At 36.0% G+C, this 17,807-nt stretch overlaps 1 protein-coding gene across 1 annotated transcript in view; it reads right to left on the bottom strand.

Annotated features, from left to right (window-relative positions):
* Positions 1-10,014: 10,014 nt before the first annotated feature.
* FOXO1 (forkhead box O1) overlaps positions 10,015-17,807 on the bottom strand; it is a 39,287-nt gene continuing 31,494 nt past the window's right edge. The window contains exon 3 of the mRNA XM_072403842.1: positions 10,015-16,827. The gene's annotated coding sequence lies outside the window, so the exon portion shown is untranslated. The remainder of the gene's footprint in view (positions 16,828-17,807) is intronic.

Below are 17,807 nucleotides of genomic sequence, written 5' to 3'. Positions count from 1 at the left end.
CAGAGTACACCGACTACAACTTAGACTTTAGAGGATTGGTATACATTAGAATTAACATAGAAAGATAAAGGTGTTACTAAATGGTCAAATGACTGAGAATCATTAACTCAACTTCTCACCAACATGTTCACAAATATCAGTGTAGAATCACAGGAAGGTGTAGAATATTTGTTTTCTTACATAAAATAGTAATTTAACCATTGCACACCTTTAGTCTATGTACACATGTCCAGTTCCACTGATGGAAATCATCTTTCATGATCTTTTCTCTTGGCAGATGAATGAATAAACACTATACACACACATAAGGCCTGGAGAAAATAGACTATCATGGAAGAACTTGGGTGATCCTGCAAACCTGGAATGGACTTTTCAAAAAACATTTGCTATTAGTTGGCACGTTTTTAATCCTGGACTAGATCCATTACAGGTTTGCTGGATCACCAAAATTCACCAATGATAGTCTATGTCTTGGAGAGCTTTAATAAATCAGGCTCATTCTGTTAAATTGATAGGAGAGGGAGGTGGATTAATGAGTGGCACCCCGCTGTGCTCTCCTCCATAGAGGTGGACTTCAGATGTTCCTGATCAGGACTGATGAATGATGTTGGGGACAACAGTACATGTGTCAGATTTTTGCATGAAACAAGCATGATCGTTCGTCTAGGGCGACAATGATTGGACATGTGTGTGTAGCCTTTTCCTATACATCCATAGTACATTTCACAAATGCATTATTTTATTTTCATATGAATTTACCCCTCATTTTTGCTCTCCATATTAAATACTCCATAATGTAGGCTCTAATTAAATAACAGGAAATCAGACATTCCCTCAAATATTCCCTGGTGAAGAATCCTCCAGGTCCTTGTGTTTCAATGGCAGCAATTAATTCCCACCAGGGAATGTTTGAGAAAATGTCAGATTCACGGTTTTATAAATGGAGCCATTTGATTCAGACCAGTGGTGGTATTTTTTTTTAATTCTTTCTATACGCAGTCTGGATATTATTATTCTACAGCGGGATGTTGTGTTCTGAAGATATGTTACAAATATGCTCCCCATGACTATTACCAGCTAATACCTTGCAAAGCTAAGACACTCTCATATTTAGTCTAGTTTTAGACTTGCAGAGGGGTCAAGCAATCCTGCACAACTCCTGTCCCAGCTGGCACCTTGCCAGTCACTCAGTCACTTGTACCACAGCAGGTGGCAGGAAGCCATTTGGTCATTAGCACATTTGACAGCTAGCAGCAGTAAGTGGTTCACTACCCATTTATTTTCTACTGGCCTGCAGTAGATGTTACATGTAGCGTCTCCCCAATGGCAGCAGTTCACTGGGATAAGGAAGCAGCAAACAAACCTCAACTACAACACCAGTCTGAGCATAGGCTTGGGAACCAGAGTATATTTTGTATAGGACAGTAAATACATACTGGTTAAAGACTGCATTAAAAAATGCTTTCAGTTTAATGCCTGTAGATAGAATTATCTAATACTGTAATTGTCTAATACAACTATATTATTCAACAATAAAAAAATATACATTTTCCCTTTTTATTTAATTAAATATATCTTTGAAATAAAACAACATCATGAAAAATGAAAAAAGCATAGCAAAGTAAACATTAGCATTTCAGCCTAGGAGTTACTGTATATGAGTACATGTGTACTACAGTCCTAGTTGGTACTTTTACCCTTTTTTACATTTTTATCCACTAGTTAGGATAATTAACAAATTAACAGGGAACCAAAAAATGTAAATGTGCTAAAAAAGAAAAATTACTAAGGTGGCAAATTAGAGTTTTAACCTACTTAACTGATGCATATGTATGCTGACAATTTTAACCTGGGAAGCCAGGATTCAATGGCCTTTGGACATTACATTTTAAATCCCATGTACTAACATTTAAAAAGGAAGATGGAAAACACAAAACACATACAACAATCCTGTGGAGATTAGGCTGATTCATGTGATATGGTTTACGTTGAATTTATTATGTGGCTTAAAAAAAAAGGGGAAATGCATAGTAGTAATGTAATGTTCCACATGTATTATGTTTTTGGGAAGTGACCCCATAGCCATGAGACTTTTGTACAAGTCCGTAAATCTGTGAAAGTTACTCATATAATGTGACCCTACCCTTACCACAGCAATACCAAACATGACATTTTATATACATCCACAAAAAATTGGTTTGAACAAGGTCGCTAATTAAAGAAATGGTTCTACTGGTTTAACATATAATTTAATTCAAAGCATAGGTCTAAAACCAGGTTGAGCATAGTTTTACCCTCTTGCATAAAATCAACAAATTTATTAAAAACAAAAAAAGAAAACAAATATGATACATATTTACTAACCTAAGCTTGTTATCACAAAATGGACCAATTAAATCACCTGGGTGATCCAGCAAACCTGGAATGGATCTGGTCCAGGATTCAAAACATTTGCTAGCAAATAGCGAATGACTTTGAAGAATTCTATTCCAGGTTTGCTGGATCACCCAGCTTCACTGATGAAAATGTATTCTCTCCAGCCTTGGAGAACTTTATTAATTTAGGCACATGGTATCTTAATGTGATTTTATCTTTATCTGTAATTAAGATTTTAACTGTTTGTTAAAAAACCTTTTAGGAGTACCAATAAAATCCCTGTGTGTACACTGTAAAAAAAATATTCACAATGCTAACTAAATCTGTGCTCTGAACAGAAATCATTTACCAAGGGTGTTTACAAGAGATTACACCTAAAAAAATCAACTGTCAAAAAGCATTAATATACAATGTGGAGGAAATAGAACCAGTTCACACCTACACCAAAATGTCATACCAACTGTAAAGCATGGCGGAGGAAGTCTAATAAATATAATTAAAATAATGATTTATGGCTTCGTTCTAATAAGAGGCAATCATGTAGTTATTCAAACCACAAAATCCCTAATTGTTTTTAATCATCTGTATATACTCAGCATATCAATATCCTTGAAAGCAGCATTATCTTGAGGAAAATAATTCTTTATTGGCTGAAAAAAGCCATAGAGTCAATAGACTTTCTCTTCGGTTTTACTAACCAGAGATGATTGCTGAAATGTCCTCTATATAGATTACAATTGTCCTGGTCAACTCAGGACTCTCTCTCTCATATATATATATAAAATGGCTTTATCTTGAAGAAAAGCCAGCCATAAAAAAAGTTGCACAGTTGTCTCCTGAGGATCATGACACCTTCCAAAGAATAAAATGGGTTTGCTCTATGGTAATGGAAGCATAGGTCACACCCAGCCTTTTGGGACCAGGACCAAGAATGAAAAAAAAATTTATACAGATTATAAAGAAATTATGCACTGCAAACTACAGCAACAGTCTGCATCAGTGATCGATGGGAATGTTGCCGGTCATATTAGTATGGATTCATTGCACTTTGTATCACAAGTCCCTTGTAAAATCATAATCGTATCATGCTTTACTTACTTATCATTCCAATGTATTATCATTACTGTGACTCTTAGCTGACTCATCGCTTCATAAAATTATATAACAAGTAACTTCATTATTCTTAGCCATAAACACTCGAAACAGACAACACCGTCTATTAGGGGAATTTTGTCTGTTACTGTAAAATCTGGGCATTGGCACGGTTATTTAACACTTGCTTTATGACGCTATATATTTTTTATACTTTTGGTAGTGTAAAAGGATTATCATGTTACTGATCTAAAACAACTGCCGTGTAAGCAGAGGGAAGAAATATCATAGAGACAGTGAAAATGTCCGATTTTATATCTATTTATGGATCCGTTACATGAGCACTTGCATTTTTTGGGTAATCACTACCGGTGGTATAAATAGCTTCGATCGGAGTTGACTTTAGCTGACTCTAAATTGAGCTATAATGATCTTGGATTAATATTACCATTATTAATATTATTATTATTACTAAAGGGTATTTATACAGTGCCAACATTAAATAGGGATCATAACAGGGAATATGAACAATCCTGGTTCAAATTAAGAATACAGATATCTTGCAGAAAGGAAAGGTGCATGGGATTATCCAGTGACACAATACTGCAATCACAAGCTTATCTCCGTCTTTTGCTGCAGCCATCTATAAAAGTGCATAGCTGGCCAGAGCACCATTTTCTCCTATTGCTAGTCTGGGATATGGCATGAAGCTAACCTAGGGAGAAATAGAAACAAGGTGGCAGACAGTCCCCATTGATAGATACTTTGGGGAAAAGTGCTTGTAGGAAAAGTAGGTGCATTGGAAAAAATAGGACAAAGAGCAGTGTGGCTGTTTTCAGGCTGTGACTGTTAACCAAGTGAAATCACAAATATTTTCCCATTGTGGTATAAAAATGTGTCTGTTATCTCTGCAGATATAGAGGTGAAAAACAAGAAAAATGGTTCAGCTCCCATGCTGTCCATAGTTTCATAAATTGGCTAAACAATTTCTAGTAATTTATTTTTAACAAAAATATTCATTTAAATCTACTTTCAAAAAAATCAGAATTCAGAGTTCTTAAATCTGGTCAAACTTCTCAACCAATCTGATCTGTAGTAATCACAAACCAGGGCTAGTTGATTTATGGCTGATCAAAGGGGTTAAGACTATATAGCCTAAATATTAGACGCACTGAAGCATTAGGTCTCTAATAACATACTACAGTATATATATATGTAAAATGACAGTATCAGGTTGCATTTCTACTAAAACTACAGCTGGAGGCTGTACTAAATCTAATACAGCCATCACATGTGCCTGTCATCATTCTCATACAGCCATCAATGGGATTCATTCACATACACCTTTTGGTTGATCAATCGAGACTGTGATATCATTTCTTTTTTTCATGATTTAATACCATGTATTATTATTTTGAATTATAACATGGTATGCCCAGTTAGATGCTCTTTCACATCTTTTGGGTTTTTCACTAATTAGTTTGCGGTGATCCTTACATCTATTGATTGTTGGGTTGATTTTGAGTCATACACATTTTGTGCATGTATTTATTTTATTGACTATATACATTGATATGTGTTTTGATAGTCCTATAGGTTGGGCAATACATGTGTATTGTCTTGCATTGTATTAAACTTTATTCATTTTGTAGATCTAGTATTCCAAGGTCTCACGTATAGCATAGCCACAGACGAAAAGGTAGGTGGGGGGGAGTTTATTGTTGGGCTTAGATATCCTTTAAATCAGGGGTCTCAAACTCTGGCCCGAGAACCAAATCTGGCCCCCAAAAGGAATTTTTTTGGCTCCCAAAGGAATTCTAAATATTAATTGCAGCTGGGCTGCTGCTGCATTGAAATAGCACTGCTATTACAATTCCCGGTATCAGTCGCATCTATAGACCAGCGGCCTCTCTCTGCCTATGTGTGGCCCCACATTGGACCGTTTTATTGACAAAAGGAATTATAGTAACTGTGCTATTTCTTTATTATAGGCGTGTTCAAGAATGAATGTTAAGCAAAACCTCTTTGTTTCCATATGAAAAGGTTTTATATCTAATGAGAAGGAAAAACTTTCTAAATTTTTTACAATAAAGTTCAAGTTTGGTCCGCGACTTTGTTTTAAATTTTGGTCCATTATGTATTTGAGTTTGACACCCCTGCTTTAAATCTTTAAATGTGCTGTCAATGGCTTTCAGATAAAATTAATATTATGTATATTATTAAAGCCATTAAGGATAGCCAGTCCCAGGAAGTGTTGGAACCTAAGGGTGTAATTTGCTTTTACCTTTTTTAGTGACTTCTGGTCCTCTTATGTCTTGTTCTCCTGACATACACTAGACTAGATAGTCCATGTCAGAGATAAAACCTGCCAACTGGGTCATGGGTGGCACAAACTTGAGATAGTCTATTCTAAAAATATATTTATATATTATATATGGATTTAGGCAAAAACTTACCTAGTTTGTCCTGGGGGTCACGCCACCGTGTTATGGGCAACACAGTAGCTCAGAAGATAGTGCTCTGTCCTTAGCAGAACTAGGTCCCTGGTCCAAATCTTGGCCAGGACACTATCTGCATGGAGTTCGCAGGTTCTCCTTGTGTTTGCGTGGGTTTTCTCCAGGTACACCGATTTCTTCCCACATTCCAAAAAAAAGTTAGACTAATTGGTAAAATTGAATGTTGTTACCTGAACGAGAGAAAGAAAATCCTCAAAACTGCTCCCCCATTAGACTATTCTCTAGGATGGAACTTCCCTTTACAACAACATCTGCATCTCTAGGACAGGGGGGTAAAAGGAAATCGCTGCAGTGGATTTTGGGCCACTTTAAAAACCCAAAGTTTTGACCCTTATTCACTTAAAGTGGACCTATCATAACATTTTAAACATCAAGCATTAGGGTGCAATAACCCTTTTATATAATAATAATATGTCTTTAATTGCTTGTTTTCCATTGTAAGGGAGGACCCCGCCTTCCCAAATGGGAAACTTGGAGCTTTGGGGTGCTCCTCCTAGGAATGACTTATCCCACCGCATTTTTTTTTATTACATTACAGAAAACGTGACCCTATCTAACATCTGCACAGTGCGAGATTGATGGCGTAAGCAGAAGGAAGAAGATGGAGGTGCCTGCCGATTCCTCTGTGCCAGAAGGAAGATATCTGGAATGGCGTAGGACTGAATCTAATCTGATCACTAAGGCTATGTACACACGTCCAATGATTCTCGTCCGATAATTCCCTCAGGGCTAGTGTCAGAGGAGAATTATGGGTGTGTACAGCGCCAGTGCATTGTTGTTCACGGATCCGACCTAGCGGATCCACAAACAACGAATGACCGTAATACAAGTAAAAGGGAGAGTGTGCAGCAGGGTGCCGCTCTGTTGTTCTCCCTCCTCCTGTTTCCATAGAGCAGAACCACGCTGTATGTACAGTGCTCGTTGAGCCTTTTTGTCAATTGAATGGATTGTGAAAGATCCTTTCCAACGACAATTATTGAACGCGTGTAGGGTTCGAGGGGTCTTGGAAAGTACAGGTGTTTTTCTTTTTTAATGAATTTAATTAATTTCACTTTAAAGCAAAAAAAAAAAAAAATGTTAGCTATTTTTTTTATTTTAAACATAATTTTTAATATATCAATTTGTGTTTGAAGTTTTATCAGCTTTAATGGTTGTTTTTTTTTAGCCTTGAAACTACCTGGAAGTGTAAAATGTCCTTGACATTTCTGTACATTTTCATTTTATCACAGATTGAAGCACTGCATTTGACTTTTTGTTCTTGAGTTCTGTGATTTATATGTTCTGGATTTAACAAATGTTCTTTTTACCATTTATTCTAATGCATTTAAAAGAGAATATTAGCATAGTTAAGTGGCTAAATATTCAAACAAATGCACTGTACTGGTGTGGTGTGGATATAGTGCAGTTTCTTGTAGTTTGCGCCTTGGGATTGCCTATCCTAATTTCTAATTCTTCAGTAAATGGTAATCCTAAATAATTATTGAAACAATAATTACATATAGAACACATGTGAAGAGATACACATTCGGCAGGTTCATCTGTTGCCAGATGTTATTTCTGATGATCCAAAGGAAGGCAAACAAACTCCCAGTGACGCACATTCCAAATTCATCCGTCAAATTTTCCCTTTAATTTAGTTTCCCTCCAGTGAACTTTTTCATGTGCCATAAAACCGTATTTTTTAAGAACGAATGCCAAAACTGCACTCAATTTGTCTACTAGTACAGTTTGTCCTTGGTGTAAAAATGAATGCAAACCTATACACCCTGGGAAATACCTTGTTTACAGAAGTTTGCAAATAAAATGTACATTGGGTAATTAAATGCTTTCTCATTTTGCCATTCCAAAAGACTAATTTCTTTAAATTGGAATGACACTTACCTTTACTTCCATAGAGCCCTTGATCCGTCCACAATCAGCTTCCATTTGGACCAGCGAAGAGGAACCAAGGAGCACGTCCATCTTTGTTTGTCTTCTTCCTGCTTCTGCTTACATCACCTGATTTCACAGCGTGAAGGCGAAGGATGGAGGGATGTTTTCTCCTGAAAAAGTATATAAAAAGTGCTGATCTCACTGCAGGTTCCTCCAGAGCTTGCTAGCAGTTCCTTGGGCAATTTTTACGCCTCAGGCCAAATTAACAGACACCAAAGATCTTTTTGGCTATCTGTAAGGATGACATTCCTGCAAATGACCGCTACAATATTGTACTGTGAGCTGTGGATACAGTATCATAGCATGTGATCACTTAGGACCTGAAAGTTTTTTCAAGGTTTCCCTATATTAAAAAAGTTGAGAAAGGCTGGTCTAGAGCATTCCCTATTTCCTGGGTTATGGACATCATCTAGTCCTTTCCCCCTCTGATTGACTGCCTTTAGCCCACCCTTCTCATTCATTGAATTTCAGTTCTTTCTGTCATGTTTAGCAGCAACATTAGCTAGGGCAGTTTGTATGAAGCAAGATGCTGTGATGTTTTCAGGAAGCAATAAACAACCCTGCTGGCTCATTTTACCAGCAATGATCTTCCTGCATCTCTGTCCTGGAAGGAGAGAAAAGATGCCTAAGTCTAACATAAGGTCAATAAAACAAAAAAAAGGATTATTTAAAATAGGGTTGATAACGCGGGGTGGGGGGGCCCAGGAAAAAATACTGCTACAAGGATTTGTAAGCTGGACCAACATACACAGCTCTAACACTACAGGATTTAGCCATAATAATCAACTTCGGGACACAATTGCCTCATATCATTTAAAAATCAAGCAGGATTTATAGTTGAAATTTTGACCACAAGCTGCCAACAGCTTACAACTACTACTGACACAGCAAATCAACCTCCAATTGTAAAATATCTCTGCTTTGGGGTGTTATGGTGACTAAAAAAAAAAAATAGAAAAACTAATTTTTTGCACATTGTGCCAGAAGGGCATTATATGTTTAAAAGAAAACTGCAGGCTTGAGTTAATGTTCTTTTTAAGGTGCAATTGATTTTTTTTTCTTGGCACACCTTTAATGCAGGTTAAAGAGGTAGCATTCCTAGATTTTACAACAAATATCTCAAAAGTCAATCCATATTTCAGGGTTCTTGGAGAGTTCTTTTACAAGCAGTAAATTCAAGCTGTAGTAGTAATTTAAAATATACCTAGCTTGTGGATTGTTTTCAATTAGGTATAATTTAGGTAATATTTTTAAAATTTCTTATCACTCATTGTCATCCAAAATCCTAATTCCAAGAATCCTAGAGATCTCCTTCAATCGTGGCATGACAACACTACACATTCATAGTAAAGAGAACCTCAATAGCTTGAGGGTTAAAGGAGACAGATTCTACCTATATTCCACGCTCAGAAAGAAGGAGGTCCTAACCACTGGCACCAAATCTGGAACACTTAATGGACATTTTTGTGGGCATAAACAATTATACAATCTGAGATGAATGTGCAGTTCTGCTAATTTAGACTTTTAAAACCAAGTGAATGTACTGTCTCGGTCAATGTAACACACTGGCGCATCGTATGCTGCACTGCAATCAGATTGGCAAAAGTGTGACAGGGTGCCATTCAACACATGTAATGTACTCTAACGGCAATGCAATATTGTATTTATGCCCTTAGTGTATCTCAAAGGATTTTTGTTTTGAATAAAAAAAAAATGTTTGGAATCTGTGTGTGATAGAGCAGTCTGCTACTGCTAGAGAAGATTCACCCTCCATATTTGTCTTAGTGGCCCCGCCCATAACTTGATTTTCTTTTTTTTCAGTCCAATATTTTGATTTGTCACTGAAATTGGATTTGGTCCATAGGTGTATAGAGAAAACCTTCCAAGGGGATAACTGTAACAGATTGTAGAAATCTATCGTTGTTGTGTCCTGAGAAAGACAATGAAGTAAACATTTATCCAATAGGACACCCACAAGAAAAGGAATGGTTTAATCAGCCTATGCTATTTGATATTTTGAGAACAAATTTAATTTTTATTCTTAAAACAGAATTTTCTATACTGAACAGCAATAAAAGAAAGAGACACACAAAATAGAAGACATTCAATTGTAGCATAATTTATATACATTTATGGCTTCATACAACAGATTGTTCTTGTGTCTGTAAATACATCAGGCACTTGTCTGCAGATATTGAATCATGAATTGTTAATACAAAGAAACATAAAAATGCTGCAACACAACTGACAAAGCATTTTTTTTACATGCCACCGTAAGAGATATTGCTGATTTAGTTGCATGAATGCTGGTTGAGACAAAATCTTGCTTGCAAGAAGCGTATCGTAGCCTCTAATATACAACATAAAATTAATAAAATCAGTCATAAATTAAAGGGATAAAAATTTATAATGAAAAGATGGAGGAAATCAGTAAAATCACTGATATCATCATCCAGTGGTTTAACAAGTGCAAATATTATATGAATTTTTAAAGCTGGTTCAATCTAGGAATCCTACATTGTTTAAAGGGCTTTCCAGGACATAAAAACTTTAACCCTACATTTACTGAAATGTTGAGTGACATGAAGGAAGTAATTGCACCCTTCTCCAAAACAGCAGGTGTCTCATAGTACATTAGAGCACCATTATATCTATATAGCCACAAGCATGTTCTATCTGATAATGGTGCCTATAGAACTCTGAAATTTATTATCCCATTCCCAATGTGAAGTTGTGAAGGGCCATACTACAAATGAAAACAAAACTCAAAATGTTACAATTTCAATGAAATTGTTAGGATTATATAAACTGTACTTGTTTTGATGTTTAACAAAAGAATAGATGTAAAACCCAATAGAGCACATCCGTCCAAAGAGAGTGCTGGGGGACAGCGATTCACGTCTTTTTTCCAAAGCCATGGTTGGAGACCACTGGTAAAAAGTCTAATTTTCTTTTTTAAATCCTGATAAGCCTCTTTAATTAAGGGTGCACTACGCTCTTGCAGCTTATAAGCATATAAATTATTAATGAGAAACTTTAGCATTGACCCAGCGTAGACATCATTCAGCTATTTAACAAATCACTGCTGAAGCCCAACTGAGCTGGTGCAAAAAATTGACATCAACAGCTTGCTTATATTGCACATAACATACTGTGTCCAGTTACAAACTACTAGCAATTTTGCCACAAATAAGGGCACAAGCAGGAGGGATTTCAGGCAGAATGACTAAAAATGGTCTTGTCATTTAATGTTCACATAGGCAGCAGGCTTGCACTGCACAAGAACTTCAGCTTACCAAAACAGAAAACACCTTAACATTTTCTCTAATACTAAAAACAATACATCTTTGTTGAAAACAGTCTACAACACTGAAACACAAAAATGAGAAAGAAATGGTGCATAGCTCCAACCATTCACACTTTTTACTGAAGACGTCATATACAAAACATTCTGACTTGAAATTAAAATATTGGTCTGTTTTCTATTGCTGGAGATAATAATGGTCATTGGACAATGCACAGAATGCAGAGGATGAGTATTATTTTACAAGATGGTATGACCTTGATTTATTAATGGTCTCCAAGACTGCAGAAGATAGACTATCTTGGATAAATCTGGCTGATTCAGCAAATCTGGAACTGATTTCATAAAATCATTTCATATTTGGCAAATGTTTTTAATCCTTAACCAAACCCATTCCAGGTTTGCTGGATCACCCAAGTTCTCCCATGATAGTCAATCTTCCCCAGCCTTGTTGCGCTTTTAATATATCAGGCCCAATGTTCCTAATATTACAAGATACAAACCCGTTGTGCAAAGGCATTTATTAAAAAAAGTACAGGGAAAATTTGTGTTCTTTTATACAGAGATGAAGTTTATGAATTAGATGACGGTAAGTTAGTGACAAAGAAAAATGGCAAATGCACTTTTATTTTTATGCAAAGGTTCCCTCTCCTGGGTACAAACCCACGGTTCCGTTTTTGCCAGAAGACTTATAAAAATAGCTTACAAACACTACAACAAATCTTGGGTTTTTGTTTGTTTTTTTAAACAAACTGAAAATAGCCTTGCCCAAAAAATGAACACAACAAAGAGCAGCTATATTAGATTGGGTAGTAATAAAATAATTAAAAAGGTATTTTAGAGGGTTGTTATAAGCCCTATACTGACATACATACAGGATGAAAACTTACACTGATAAAGGCATCCATCGGCATTTCTTTCAGTATGGGTATACTTTAAAAGGATGATCTGTAAACTGTGGTATTAACTAAAATTGTCATTATCTGTAAAATGGTGGCATGCCTTTACAATCCTAGACAATTAAATTCGGTGTTTGAGACAAACTTCTTTTAGCAATTTAATTTTAAACCTACATTACAATTTATTTTATGTAAACAGTTACATATCCAACACATTTTCCTTTTAGCATTTTTGCAGATGCTAAAAACTTTGAGATGTTTGAAGATCTCTGCAACTAAAAGTGCTTTTTATTAGCCCTATACACTAACAAATAGCTGTCACAGCTACTCAGATAAAGTTCATCAATAGTGAGAAATGCCTTGTATGAAAGATGTTTGCTTAATCTGGTAAAAAGTTGAAACTGTAGAAAGCAGGTTGACCCTAAAAATTCTGGATCAGGCAAGGCATTACTGTAGAAAGACAATGTAGAAAGGCAATGTCTTTCTGCAATAGGTATTCCTACCTGCCTGATTACTCTGTGGAACTATTAAAAATGCTGATCCCGGTTTCTCGTACTTACTGGTACTGAATGAACCTGTGCGCGGGAGTTACGTCATCCCAGGCCAGCCAATCAAGATGGCCAAACATTGTCTTGAAAAAGAGAAGGAAGCAGATAGTGGTGCCTGTGACAGAATGGGGACCAGGGAGTATAATGGGGGTTAGTTACAATTTAAGTCATGCTAAAATGGATTCTTAAGCAGTAACATGTTATATTGCTTAAGGAACTGCTTTAGCTATCACAACTTTTGATATTTAATTTCAATTTAATTGGATTTTCAATTTATTAAAAGTTATGAAAACAATGTAAACAAGGAGCTAAATCACTTCATCCTACTTTTACACAAAACTGAAAAATCCTAAACAGAAGTAAACTTTCAGACTGATGGGTAAGAGTGCTTGTGGACAATGAAAGGTTGTATTTGCAGTGTTGGGATCCCTGAATTTCATGATTTCTTTACAATTGTGCTTGTGGTGAAAAAAAAACTTTGCACTTTGTGCCTTTCAGGTCATTTTAACAGATACCGATAATCTTTTTAGCTATCTGTAATTTTGACAATCTTGCCAATGGACAGAAATGTAAGAGGCATTTTTACTGACCATCATCCTAATGTACTAAATTTAGAAAAAAAATGACTTGTACATTTTGTAAGTGGCTCCATCACATAAGGCAACATGGATTTCAGACTTTCTAATACGTGAAGGAATGTCACGGACATGGGACTAAAAATATACTGTGAAATAGGATAGCTGTGTAAATTTGCTGGGATCTATTAATATACAAGAGTTTAAATCCAAAAGACAGCAGTACTCAAAGGCAGCACAATATGCTTGACTGGCATCTCAGGTAACGGAAATGTAAGATGAAACAATGGTATGTGATAAACTTAAGGCAGCTAGATACAAATAAAACAGATTATAATTCACTGTGGGGCCTCCAGAAATAAAAACAAAGCAACATTTAATCATTTAGTGCCAGAGACCAGTAGCAGTATACGTTTCAATATATTCCTGTCTCTGGCACTAATGTATCGTTTATATGATTGATCCATATAATTCAATTTACAATAGAAGATGGCAAACTCCGGCTCATCCATGCTATGTCTACAAGTTGATCATTCTTTGGTTAAGAAGTGATTCTGTGACAGAACACGCATGGACCATACAATGCCAATCTCTCATAATCATGGTTAATTAGTATTATGGAAAGTCTAATGAAAATATATATATGCAAAACATCATTAGATACTCTCCCAAGCAAGCCATACAAATATTTATACATATCTTATTAAGGCAAAATGAAGAAATATTTACTTCCTATTTACATGGATTTCCTCCATTTTCCTTGCATTAAAATATCAACATGGTAAAAAGAACCCAAATTCTATAGGTACAAAAAGCTTGTAGTACAAAGCACAGATAGGAATACTGAACATTTCTGTGCTATTTGGGGTTACAAGGATGTTGGCACAGGCCAAAATAGACATTAGTACTGACAATGATATACTAAAAACAGCATGGCAGACAATTCCACACAGATTTTAAAAACGATTTCTGTACAAGATCTGACAATTTGTCTCTGTAGTTGACTGCTTGTAGGTTATATCCTTTCATTTAGAGAGATGCTTCTGAAAATGGAACATGTGGTTAGGTAGACAAAGGTGGTAACGCAGTCTGGGGTAAACCAAAGGACTCGGTACAGTCAGTACAATCTAGTAGCCAACAGCAAATGTAAGAAGCGGGTGGAGCTTGAGATAATATTGGCAAAACAAAAGGCCGTAGTTTAAATTGCAATGACTATTGTGTAAATCCAAGCATGGTAAAATACAGGTTTAAGGACAAAACGGCAAATTTATAAAAGCTGGTTTGCAGATAACTGAAGGTCTTCCATAATCCTCAGTAACAATATAGATAGTTCGTAGGTTAGAACAAAGCCTGCTCAACTATTAGATTCTTTAATAGTTCAAATCCCTCTTTTTAAATGATTTTACACCAGACTGTCTATATTCCCAGTCATGAAATAAAGTCCACTGAAAAGGTTTCACCATCTCGCTGCAGATTTTGACTTGCATGTTAAGTTGAACTTCTGTATCTGGACCTCAACTGCACAACATATGAGCAGCTTCACAACAAATTTTTCATTTGTAAGCATGTTCATAGTGTTTGCCATCAAGCAGATGAATAAAGCCCAGATTGTCCTTGCCCACCCTCTCAAGATGCGAGTGCTGCTGTGTGGAGAACTACATAAAACATATTAATGTTAACCAAAATGAGGAGGAGGGGTGAATAGTCTAGTTGTAAAAGTATTTGATAGGGTAGAAGGGTAAAACCGCTGTCAGTTTCTTTTTGCCACCTTTGCATCACTGGGGATATTTGCCTTCAATTCCGTCTAGTCTTCAGGACAGGAAGCGTTTCCTGTGTAAGGGATATTCCCTTCAAGATAGAATTTCACTCTTCCTGTTCTGATGGCAACACAAAATTTTGGATTCCTCCAATTATCTATTCTGTGACATGACACTGGTGATCAGGACTGTTATGGAGCATTGATCTTCCTAATGGTAAACAAAGACAACAATAAAAACCTGACAGTTTTAATAGTTCCGAATAAATGCAAAACTTACTAAATGGTAATACTAAAAATGGTATTTTCCTGCCTGGAGATCAGCTGTAAAGTTCAATTTAAAGGGGAATTGAACAAGGCAAATTCTCAAAGCAATTATATTATTAAGCAAAAATTATAAGTATTACCTTTGTCCCAGCCCCTGATGGATTCTATCGAAATGCACAGATGCTAGCAAAATGTAGTTTGGAATCAATTGTTCTTTCTACTTTGAGTGCGACACGGTCACTCAACTGATTCTAGACCACCAGAATCCAGAGATTATCGTGAGATGTATTGTAGTATGAAAGCAGATTTGGTTCATAAACGAGAATTCTCTCCACACTTTGCTTGTATACATATTTGTATTCACTCATCAACCCAATTGCTAAATCAGAATTTACCTTGTTCAATTTTGGGTTTGGCTTGGCTTTAAGATTTACTCTGGAAGCCTAAATAAATCATCTTTTGATGGTTAATTTGAACAATTGTTAAACCTCCTTTCTGCGTAAGGGCCTCAAAATGCAGGACATCCAATTGATCTTTAAGAAAAGAATTCCAGAAATGATCTTAATGATGTTTTTACTGGACCCTTTTCTAAACAACTGACAGAAACCAGCAGCTGGGTGAAGAAATGTTTGGATGAAGCTCTCTGCACTTGCTGGATAACCAATTCTCCTGAAGAAGCATATCCTACTTGAAGATTAGACATTCACACACTGGGACAGCGATATCAGCTCGGAAATCAAGTTGGCATTCTCCTTCTAACCTGGTCAGTTGCTATATGTTACACCATTTCACTAAAGAATGACTTGCAATTAAAAATCACAAAAAAAGGAATTTCAGAATGGTTTCAGGTTTGGCCATTGATGCGTCTAGGCTGGCAAAGGGAAATAAGATCATGTCAGACCTTCAACAACTATAAAACTTGCAGAACAACCTTTCTGCAAAGAATGCCAATTTCAATTTTAATAAACAAAAGACAAAGTGAATAATAATAATCTTCTAAAATTAAAGGCTGCCCCACTTAGAGCATATAAATTAAAACTTAGAATTACATAATTAGCACCAACCCTGCATTATTTTAATGTTGGTCCACAAACAGGGAAGAATCCCTGCTGGCTTGGAATGTAAATAAATTAGACTGCTGTTAAACACCGATTTGGCGGTTACCAAACAGACCGGCAGCACTAGAAAACGTTGCTGGCAATAACTCCTAAACGTAAAATGTTTTAGTGCAGCTGGGGACGTCGTGTTTTCCAGTCTTTAGGATAATAAAATGCTCAGAAGAGTCACCGCTGAGCACATCTGAAACTCACAAAATGCACCTAGAGCAAAGAAGCAGGTACACAAACTACACCTATTAAGTTATAATGTTTTTACAAGCACCCAAACAGCAATAGTAATAATACAGTCTGTTTTCTAGTCAGTTTGGCACTTCATAGTGAGAGAGGTCCAAGAGCAGCACATAACTGGCATAACTGAGACAATTCCATGATTCTGATGATCTGAAAAAGGTGGGAGATGGGCATCTTTGGAGTTGTCTTCAACTGTATTCTTTACAGTGCTCCCTGGAGAGGGTAAAAAAAAAAACAAAAAAAAAAAACAAAAAACAAATTAAAGTTAATTTCTACCATGTTTAATTTCTAGAAACATTGCCATACTAATGCAACACTAACACATGACTGACTTAATAAAAAGGTTTTATGTGGCAACGTAAAACTTTGAGATTGTACAAGATTTATTTAAAACAGTTGAACTGACTGTACATTTTAACTCCAGTAAACGTGTACTATTATACATCTTTATGCACATACTATACATTCTGAAATACATTATTTTACAGCTTTTTCCTCCTGTGCAAATTTAGGACCTTAAAAGCTCACCTACAGTTGTAAGAGTGATATTTTTTTTTTATTTATAAAAAGGGTCAAGTTGATCAAGATTTGTTTCTGCCTATATTAAAAAAGAATTTATATGAGGCAGTTTAAAGGAAGGCTAGTATTTTTCTCTTTTCTCAAAACCAAAGCACACAAAAAAATTACAGTCACACGTTGCTTATGGATAACTAATCCAAATAGAAATATGTAAGTAGATTTTAAAGATGGAACCTCAAGAGTAGTTTGGATGCTACATGGACCCAGAATAGACATATATAAAACGAATATCAACATTTCTGGTTATATCACCAATTCAAAACATTGCAGACTAAGTATTAGCAGAGCAGCCAAAGAACATTGTCCTAAAGGAGCGGTCAGAAATTGCAGCCTCCTCGCTATCGCAGCCTAAAGACTGTTTTACCTTAAGTGGAACAAAAGTTTCACTTTGGGAAAATGAGTGATCAGGCAGGTATTTGCTGCAGAAAACGACCAGCAATGTCCCTTCAGCAACATAACTTTCCTGCCTGATAGCCATCTTTAGCCACCTGTCCCTTCTGTAAAAAGGGAGCTGACTGGTCGCAATTTCTTTTTAATTTTTAGGTTTAGTCCTGCTTTAAAAAGCTCAGCTGAACAAATGTGCAGGTTGAACTTCTAAAAATTTCTGTCCTGGA

This window comes from Pyxicephalus adspersus, chromosome 1 (assembly GCF_032062135.1).
Source record: "Pyxicephalus adspersus chromosome 1, UCB_Pads_2.0, whole genome shotgun sequence".
Classification (NCBI taxonomy): Eukaryota; Metazoa; Chordata; class Amphibia; order Anura; family Pyxicephalidae; genus Pyxicephalus; species Pyxicephalus adspersus.
This window is presented reverse-complemented; position numbering and strand designations above follow the sequence as displayed.